Below are 10613 nucleotides of genomic sequence, written 5' to 3'. Positions count from 1 at the left end.
AACAATGAGAAAACCCACTGCGTGGGAAAACATATTTGCCAATGTCATATCCGATAAGGGCCTAATCTCCAAAATTTATAGGGAACTCATACAACTTAACAAAAGGAAGATAAACAATCCAATCAAAAAATGGGCAAAGGACCAGGTTTTAAACATCTCTGATCACAGTTAAGCTAAACCACTGGCACCATAGCTCCTTGTCCTTGACCTTGACTCTACTGCATGACACTTCTCCCCAGATGTGCCCGCATGTGGCCTTCAGCTCTTCTCTACTCTCAGCATGTGCCATTGCACGTGGATATCCTTGTCCTGTAGGATTAGTCCCATCTACTCTAGGGAGGATCATCTTTTGTAGCTCAGAATAAAAAAACAAAAAACAAAAAACTTTTCACTTCAGTTTTCTTCTTTCTCCAAATACAGATGCGATGTAAGTCTATTTCTTGAGATAATTTTGTTAGGCAAGGGAAGAGTAGGACAAAAAAAATTTGAAGAAAACTCATGCACATACTCTCTCCACACCTTCACTTGTTATTTTTTTATACCTTTACCTAACTCTAATGGCAAATTCAATTAAAAAGGAGGTGATCTATTTGCTTTTACTTTTAACAGAGCCATTGAATTTTTCACATTAGACCCATTCTAAAACACCCAATCAATATTTGCTCAAAGAGAAAATTAGAGGCACCATTCTTATTTAAAAGTTAAGGTCCTTGTGGGATCAAATTGTAAAATGAAGTTTCCTTCATTTTTGGCCCACCTCCTTTCTTCCTTTAGGGTTTTTATTCTAGTTGCCATCTCATCTTCTTGTTTAATCCCAGCCTCCATATGCTACCCATTTTTCTGGGCTTTTAATTAGCAGTCCAGGATTTGCAATTGGCCCTCATCCTTACTGTTATTCACACCAGGTTGAAGAAAATGAAAGTAATAAAGGGATTCAAATTCCTATGGGCCTGCAGTTTGCAGAGCAGACCTCTTGTTTCCCATTAATATGGGGGCAAGATGGATATTGATAGAACAGTTGACAAATTCTTTAAAGTTTCTTTATGCTCTCCATTCCCTGAATAATGAAGATATGTTATCACTATTAAATCTTACTTTCTATCAGAATTTCTTGTGTTAGCTTTTAACCAACAAGGCCACGGCTTTTGACATAAAGTCATGAAAATGAATGAGGAGACCACAGGAGACAGTCCCAATGTGACTGATGTTGTAGAGTGCACAGAAGAGAGAAACTGTGCTGGGTTCTATTTATCCTTTCAAGTCTCCAAGTTGTATGGCATCTTAGCAGAAATGATCCATGGTTTTTTTGTGTGTTTTTTTCTTTCTTGATTCTCTAAACTGAGGTTCATACCTTGCCAAATGGCTCACATACTTTCCACCTGATATTGGAGTCTCCCTAATACAATATTTGTATTAGAGTGAATTGAGAACTAAGTAAGGGTGAGTGTGTGTGTGTGTGTGTGTGTGTGTGTGTGTGTGTGTGTGTGTGTGTGTGTGTGTACACAAATAAAACCTAGTTAAATTCTCACAACTACTTAGAAAGTATCTATTGTTATCCTCCTTTAGGGATGCAAGAAAAAAGGAGGTCAGAGGAGTGATATAATTTGTTTGACATCTTATAGTAAGTGACAAAGCTGGGGTTTGCACTAGGGTTCTTCACTTGGAAAGCTGATGTTCTTTTCAACTATATCATGCTATTCATTTGGTTGTAAAAACAATGATTATTAATCAATCCCTCACCCCACCATTTTCACTCAAACAACTTCTGGCTGACAATAGTTGTCCAACAATTTTTAATTCCATTTTTCCTTTTCCTCCCTCTCCTATCTGGCTAATTTTCTTTGCTGAAAGCATTCACAGACTATCAAAATTCCCTAAACAATTCAAATCAGTTTTGTGTATGAGCAGAATATAGAATCTGTCATAATGTTGACTACCCCCCAAATTATGTTTTTATACACTATGCTTTTCAAATTGGGGCCAATCAACTTGTCATTCATTGAAATGTTTTTAGCACAGATTATGCTGACACATGGGGATGCATATGTCACATTTAGAGGAAAAGTTTTAAAATATGATGATTTCATTGGCATTGATTCATTGTTAACCAAAGACAAGGTTATTTAGATGCATTGAGTGTGGTGCTTTTGCATCACTCAGCTACTTGTGATTTTCCCCAGGCTTTTAGAAAATTCTCCTACAAGGATATAAAAAACAAAATTGCATCCTTCTGATAAAGCAGAAAAAATGATTAATATACTATAGAGAAATGTCACCATATTCAATGGTACCAAAGTCAGTTTATGAAGTTTCATCTTACACTGTGTCTGAAGTTCTGTATTGGGTTTCTACCATGTGAAGTTGGGTAAGGAGATCCTTGATTGAAGGTCCCTTTATGTAAGATGCAGGGTAACTGGTTATTTTTCTGGGAAATAAGACTCATGCATATTGGAGGGCAGCAGGGGGGTACTGAAATTTTAACTTCACCACCATGTTTCTCATTCTGGAGAAGTCCAAGCTATGGCTGTAGGAAGTACATCAAGCTGGGAAGAGCACCATACCAGGGTATCATATCTCAGCCAATGAATGTCTGCTGAAGTCCAAACTTGCACAGCCAACAGCCTTCTCAACATCTCCTCCTAGATGGACAGTTTACACTCCACTTGTCTGGAACGGACCCTCTGTTTCTCCTCCCACACCTGTCCACATAGTTTCATTTCCTTAGTGCTTGGCAATACCATGCTTCCAGTTGCTCAGGACAAGAACTCTAGGACTATCCCAAATTCCTTTTTCTTTTACTCCACATACCCAACCCCTCAGCATATTCTGTTGGCTTTGTCTCCACACTACACCCAGATTCTAGTCACTTCTCACCATCTCCATTGCCAACACCTTGGTCCAAGCCACCATCATCTCAAATCTAGATGACTACAGTAGCCTATTGGCTTCCCTGTTCCATCCTTGTCCTGGACAGACTGTTATCAATCTAGCAGCCTTGTGAAACCCAAGAGAAAATAATGATTCCCCTCATTCAAAACTCTCTACTGGCTCCTCACCTCCCTGAGTAAAAGCCAGTCCTTCCAATGACCTGCCTGGCTCCACTCCATGCCCACCACCAAAAAAAATATTTGTCTGGACTAATGCCTTCCCATTCTGTATTGTCTTTTCTCCTTGCCTGGATGTGTTTCCCAGAGATATTCATATGGCTGATTCCTATACCTCTTTCAAGTCTGCACTCAAATGTTTCCCTCTCAAGGAGAACTATCTTGACTGTCCTACTTAAAATTACAAAACAAAATTTAAAAAATAAAATAAAATTATAACCTGTATATTTTTCTGCTAGAATGTAAACTCTATAAAAGCAGACATCGTTGTCTTTTAAAAAACAAACAACAAAAGAAACAAACAAAAATCCTGATATATCCTAAGAACTTGGAACAGTGCCTGGCAATAGTAGGCACTCATTGTATAGTAGTTTAATCAGTGAATAAGTTGGAAAGTGCTAATTCCTGACCAGGATTTGACATTGTAAGACTTTGGGCAAGACATTTCAATCTCCTGAAGTCGGTTTTTTGTTTTTTGTTTTCACACATATGGGGAGACTGGGGTCTGCAACTGCTACTTCATGACTTTAAAGTGACTCTCACGAAAACATTCCAAAAAATAGACCTGACTATGATGTAATATGATTAAAGGGCAGATGCTGCAGAGGTCATGGATGGCACAGTGGGCTCCTGCTCAGCCCAGGAGCTGCCCTGGCTGGCAGCCCACACACTCAGTATTGCTCCTCTGAAAAATTGTCACTGCAGTCTTGTTAAATTCTAACTTAGGGCCAATGTTTAGCTGTAGTCTGAATGAAGCAGAAAAACATGCACCATGGAAGGACTAGGCAGCCCTTGGGAAAAAGCCATTGCTATGGAAACTCCACATTGCTTTACATGTGTAGCATTATGAAAAAGACTGGCCAGAAGAATATATAATGAGATCCTTGAAATATTGAAAATCATACCTCATTTTATTAGGGGTTTTGTGATCCAACCTTTTGTTCATGATGTGATTGTGCTGGGAAGTTCAAAAATATTGTTACCTGGGGTTTAAAAATTTTAAATAAGCTCTTCATTAAAAATGCTAGCATCAGAATCACTTGCCATCTCCTCTGATGATCTGTAATTAGAACAGATTCGCTGGTGCATAGAATTTTAAGAATCCTATTTTAAAGAGTCCTTCTTCATGCTAAATGAGTTTTCTACCTCTATGCATTGTGTTCCATGCCATTATTTGTCCCAATTAAAATTTCTAAGCAGCTTAAAGTATACAGTAAAAAGCTACTTGCAAAGTAGTAGATATTCAGCCACAAATATAAGGCTTATCTTTTTTTTCTAGAGAGGAGAGAAATTATTTTTACTCATTCATTTTACTAATTCATTTAATCAACGATTTAGGAGACATCTACTCTGTGCCAAATCCTATATTAAAGGGTGAAGAAACAGTAGCCTGCAAGTCCCTCTAGCCCCTACCCTTATGCATGGAGTGTGCAGTCAAGTGGGAGAGACATAAATTAAACAAATAATTAAACACAGTTCAGTTATAATTGCACTGACTGTTACTAAGGAAGAACAGGACACTGGGCAGTAGGAGACTTAGGCTGGTGAGGAGAGAGGTTGTAAAACCCTTCCAAGGTACGTGCCCCTTCACCTGGGACCTGAAGGACTCCTCCAGGTCAGGACAGAGGTGGGGGCTTGCGGGAGTGATGCACATGCAGGCGAACGGGAGAGCATGTGTGAAGATCCTGGGGAGAAGATGAATTAAAAGAGGAGCAACACCCATGGAGCATCACAGCAAGAAGGAGACGGGCAATAAACTGGAGAGTGCAGACCATGCAGGACCTTGTAAGCTGTGTGAAGAATTCTGGATTATTTCTGGAGTAAGAGAAAGGCATCAAGCAGGAGAATTACATGATTTTATTCATTTTGAAAAGATCACTCTGTGTGATGAGTGGAGACTGAGCTGGAGATAAGGTGAGGATGGATGGATGAATGGATGCATCTGCACTAGTCTACACATAAAGAATATTTTTAGTGGTGGTGGTTTTGGGCAGTGAAGATGGGGAAAAGAGAGCCCATTGGACACATATTTTGGAAGTAGAACTGAAGAGTTTGTCATTGGGTGGACTGGATGTGTGGTTTATGCTTTCTCCAGAAGGCACTGCAGTTAGTTTTGGAGCAGGTTCAAAGGACACTAGATGAGGACACCTGATGGGGCTTCAGTAACATATCCACACTTGCCAGAAGCCAATTCCAGCATGTCAGCAAGGGCTGAATCATCTGGGAATGGCTAAAAGGCATTTCCACAACCCTGAAAAGAATGCAACCTGTGGGTCATGACCATCGGAAAACACATATAGCATTCCAGATATTTACATTAAGATTCATAACAGTAGCAAAATTACAGTTATGAAGTAGCAACGAAAATAATTTTATGGTTGGGGGTCACCACAACATGAAGAACTGTATTAAAGGGTCGCGGCATTAGGAAGGTTGAGACCCACTGCATTAAATGATTGCTTGCTGCCAGACAGCTCAGGGCATCTTAATCTACATGTTATTGCCTCCTACTGGCCAAACTCCTGAACAGCCGTAGGCAAATTCTTCCAATCTGACAATGAATTCTGTCCCTACCCCTACCCTTTGAAGTGTATATCTCTCCCTCGCCTTAGGACAAATTGTGTTAATAAATAGCAAGGGGTCCTGAGATGAGGAGAACTTTGTTCCTTTTAGCTAAGCTCCTCTGACCCCCAAATGCCTTTCAAAATTATGCTTCATCTCTGGACTCTTTATTAAGTTACACACAGCCCTTCTCCAGATTGCTGAACCCTTCTAGATGCTGGAAATAGAACCCCGGCACACACTCAGACCAAAGATGATGGATTTAGCATCCAGAGCTGGGTGGTCCCAAGTGACAAAGGCCTCAGGGATCTGATTCCATCACTTCTTGATGTCCAGTTCACAATGCAGCGTTTATGCATCCCTGCTTCGAACTGCCAACCTCAGATTTCACTTCTCTGGCGGTTTAAGAGTGGTCATTCAGTATGTGTGTGGGGAAAGGGCTGATTCTCTTCTGTTTCCTAAGAACAGATCCCTAGATCTGAGGAGACTGTCTATTTCTTGAGTCAGTTTTGGTAATTTGTGTGTTTCTAGGCATTTTGTCTAGGTTATTTTAATTTGTTGGCATGTAATTAGTTATAGTATTCTCTTACACTCTTTTTAATTTCTGTAAGGTCAGTAATGTCCCAGTTTCTTTATGATTTTATTTATTTTCATCTTCTCCCTTTTTTCTTAATCTGGCTAAAGGTTTTGTTGATCTTTTAAAAAACCAACTTTCAATTTCCTCGATTCTCTCTATTATTTCTCTATGTCCTATGTTGTTTATCCCTACTCTAATATTTATTATTTCATTCCTTCTTCTGGTTCTAGGTTTATTTTGTCCTTTTCCTAGTTGTTTAAGATTTCAAGTCAGATTATTTTTTGAGATCTTTCTTCTTTTTTAATGTAGATGTTTACAGCTATAAATTTTCTCTGAGTACCTCTTTTACTACATTCCCATAAGTTTTTGTATGGTGTGTTTTCAGTTTCATTTGTATCAACATATTTTCTAATTTTCTTAGTGATTCTTTTTTGACCCATTAATTTTTTAAAAGAGTATTTTTTAATTTTCACTTTTTTAAAAGTTTTCAGTTTCCTTCTGTTATTTATTTCTGGTTTTATTCCATTATGGTTAGAGAAAATACTTTAATGATTTCAATTGTTTTTAATTCATTGGTTAAAGATATACATGGTATGTCCTAGGGAATTTTCCATGTACATGTGAGAAAAATGAGTGTTCTGGTGCTGTTGGTCAGTGTTCTGTATATGGCTGCTAAGCCTAGCTGGTTTGTAGTGTTGTTAAAGTTCTCTAATTCCTTATTGATCTTTTTTCTATATGTTCTATCCATTATACCCATTATTGAAAGTGGAGTGTATTGAAATCTCCATCTATTATTGTAGAACTGCTATTTCTCCCTTTAATTAGGTCAATGTTTGCTTCATATATTTTGGGGCTCTTTTGTTTGGTGTGTAGATACATATAATTGTTATATATTTTTGATGAGTTGACCCTTTCATCAATATATAATGTCCTTCTTTGTTTTTAACTTAAAATATATTTTATCTGATGTTCACATAGCCACCCCAAATCTCTTTTGGTTACTATTTGCATGGAATATCTTTCCTATCCTTAGACTTTCAACCGATTTGTGTCTTTGGGTAAAAAAAAAAAAAATGTCTTGTAAGCAGCATGTAGTTGGGTCATTAAAAAAAAAGCCCATCTTGTCATCTCTAACTTTTAACTGGTGAATTTAATTATAGGTTTTTAACAGCTATAAAATTTCTCTTTCACTACATATGGTTTGTTTTTATTTGTTTCAAGGTATTTTTCTAATTTTCTTAGTGATTTCCTTTTTGACCCTTTGGTTCAAACTGATGAGCAGGACTTGCTTCTGCCATTTTGCTATTTGTTTTATTTAGTTCTTATATCCTTTTTTCTCCTCATTTCCTCCAAAAGTGTGTTCTTTTTTTTTTTATTTCTAGTGAAAAGTTTTGGCTCTCTTCAAATTTTTCTGTATATTTTTAAATCTATTTTTAATGGTTACCATGGAAATGAAATTACAGTTACTATCTTAAATTAATACCATCTAGTTTGAATTGATACCAACTTAGCATTAATAATATACACTAACTACTCCTATCCAGCTCTGTACCTCTCTTGATGTTGTTATTGTCACAAATTTCATCTTTATACATTATGTGCCCCTTAACATAAGTTTATAATTACTAGTATTGTTTTATAAATTTGGGTTTTAAATCTTAATGGAAACAAAAGAGTTATAAACTGAAACTATAATAATGATAGCTTTTACCGGTGTCATTTTTTTATTAAATTTTTTTTTTAAATTGCCATGTTCAAGTTTTCCTTGAGATGTTGGGCATATTTGGGTCACATCAGCTGTCAGGCTTCAGTTCATAGTAAGTACATATGGAGTCAGCAGTATATTGGGGTCAACATTCATACATTCATACAGAATGTGGAAAGCTCTGCTTTTAGGCACCTACACCCACAATTTTTGCCCTGGCTTTACCAGATTCTTTTTTTTTTTTGCTCTTTTTATATAGTATATATTTTATTAGTTTACACTAATACATTCTCATATTACAAAGGCAATTTAGTATACGAATCTTTCTTTTGATATTTGAATAATCTAAAATAACTTAGAACTGTACATTAAAAATCCTCATTTGGATAATAAAGACAAGGTAAAGAACAAAAAATTTTCCATCTTACAGGTGGACATTGAAGTGGACTTAATTTGTTGTTCTTTTTAAAAGCTTAATTTAAATGAATAAAACATTTTTTTTTTTTTTTTTTACCAAACTAGTGGTCTCTGGCACCATTTTCTGCTGTTTTGATGCAGGTTCTTCTTTTGTCTGCTTCTTTTCTTGCTCTTTTTCTGGTCCAGATGCACCATTTTCATCCCGCTATCAATTTAGTTTTCCCCCTGAAACTGTACTTTTCCTTTAGCAGGCCCAGTCAGGGCAGCTTTATTTCCCTTTCCTTTTCCCTTAAATCTGCAATTTTTTAAACTTACATTTGTTTAGGGATTCCTGATGATCTTCTATGATTTTTTTCCCAATGTTTCTTTTTTCATATCTTCATCTAGTACTTCCCATATCACTTGTTTGTTCCTTAATTAATAAGCTTACCATTATTTCCATCATTGGCTTTATCCAGTGCTTTCTTAGCTTTTTCTTTAAATAGAATTATTTCCTCTTTTGCTCCTCTGACAAAGTCTATCCATTTTATTTCACCATGATCTGAGGAAAGGATGTGCATCTGGGTACCCTGAAAATTTCAGCAAGCAGCTAATCTTTCCTTCTTCAGACTTCATTTCAGTGTTTTCTGCTAACTTTTGTTTTTCTTCTTGCTCATTTAGCTCATAATTTAGCTTCCACTTTACTTTGCTTTCTTCATGTTTTTTTTTTTTTCACAGTAATCTTTCTTGAAAAATATTAGCAGATCTGTGTCTTTGTACTTTTGTCCAGGCATCTCCACAGCTTTTTAGCAGATTCAGTGCTATTAAGCACAGCAAATATTGATTCCTCAAATGTTTTGTGCAGTGTTCATCTCATCTGAATATGTAGTATTTGACCGTTATCTTCTAACTATTCTTTTTTGAAATCCTTTTTTTTAAACAAAAGATTTTCTTTCTTTTAAAAAAATATATTTTTTTATTGATTTCAGAGAGGAAGGGAGAGGGAGAGAGAGAGATAGAAACATCAATGAGGAGAGAGAATCATTGATAATTGACCTCCTGCACGCCCCCAATTGGGGATGAAGCCCACAACCTGGGCTGTGCCCTAATTGGAATGGAACCATGACCTCCTGATTCATAAGTTGATGCTCAACCACTGAGCCACTGCGGCTGCTCTAACTATTCTTTTATGCCATCAAGGGTTGCATCAGTAGGGAAGCCTTTAAAATAAACAGATCTGTATTTTACACCATTTTTATTTATTTACTTTTTTTCCTTTTTTGTTGTTGAATTTATTGGGTGACACTGGTTAACAAAATTATCCAGCTTTCAGGCACACAACTCTACAACACATCATCTGTACTCTGTTTTGTGTGTTCATCACTCCAAGTCAAGTTATGGGGAAATGCCATCATGTTTATATACAGTCACGTCAGGGAGGCATTTGTTTGGAGATCTTCTGATTTCAGTTTTATCTTCACTTATTTCCATGAGTTCTGCCTTTGATTTGCTCAATGATCCTACTATTACATTAAAGTGTGTTGTTAGAGGGTTTAACCTATTAAGTTTTATCATTATTTCCAAAGATATCCAGCCTTCATCCATTTTGATTTGTTCCTTTAAAAACTTGTCCCATGGCAAAATTGAAGCCACCAAAGTAATACTCAATTTGATGAAAGATTTTGGCCTCCAGAGCAGCCATTTTTTCATCACTATTTTTGGCCATCATGGCTATCTTCTTTTTTTAAAAAAAAAAATATTTTTATTGGTTTTGTTAGGGGCAAAAATAGAATATTGAAGACTAGCTATGGTTATGGTAAATATTAATCATGAGTGCCTTGTGTTGGTTAAAGAAAGGACATTCTGACCTGGCTGGGAGTAGTTTGCCTCCAGGACCTGGGAGTCAACCTTGGAACCATTCTCATTCAAGAATTGTCTATTATCATGGAAAGATCAACAACCTTGTTGCCTAAACAATGGAGTCCCACCCCAGCCTCCTACTTCCCCATGCCTGTAATCCCTACTTTTCCATGTAATCCTGGTCCTACCTATATAAGCAGCTGGGCCGGGAGTGGGGGGGGGCAGAGCAGATTTTCGGGGATGACCTACTGCTCTCCCATACTGCCAGCAGTATTAGAATACATGCTCATATATGATTCAACCCTGTTTCTGCTTAATTGGCTTAAGTACTGACAGGCAACAGAGACCCTTTGATTGTCCACTTACAATTTCAGAGAGGAAGGGAGAGGAAGAGAGAGAAACATCGATG

General features: G+C 37.0%; 1 pseudogene; it reads right to left on the bottom strand.

The window, feature by feature from the left end:
- Positions 1-4951: 4951 nt before the first annotated feature.
- Positions 4952-10070, bottom strand: LOC102238709 (annotated as a pseudogene).
- Between the last annotated feature and the right edge of the window lie 543 nt (positions 10071-10613).

The sequence above is a fragment of the Myotis brandtii genome, unplaced genomic scaffold (genome assembly GCF_000412655.1).
Source record: "Myotis brandtii unplaced genomic scaffold, ASM41265v1 scaffold116, whole genome shotgun sequence".
Lineage (NCBI taxonomy): Eukaryota > Metazoa > Chordata > Mammalia > Chiroptera > Vespertilionidae > Myotis > Myotis brandtii.
Note: the sequence above shows the minus strand (reverse complement) of the source record. Positions and strands in the feature narration are given on the sequence as shown.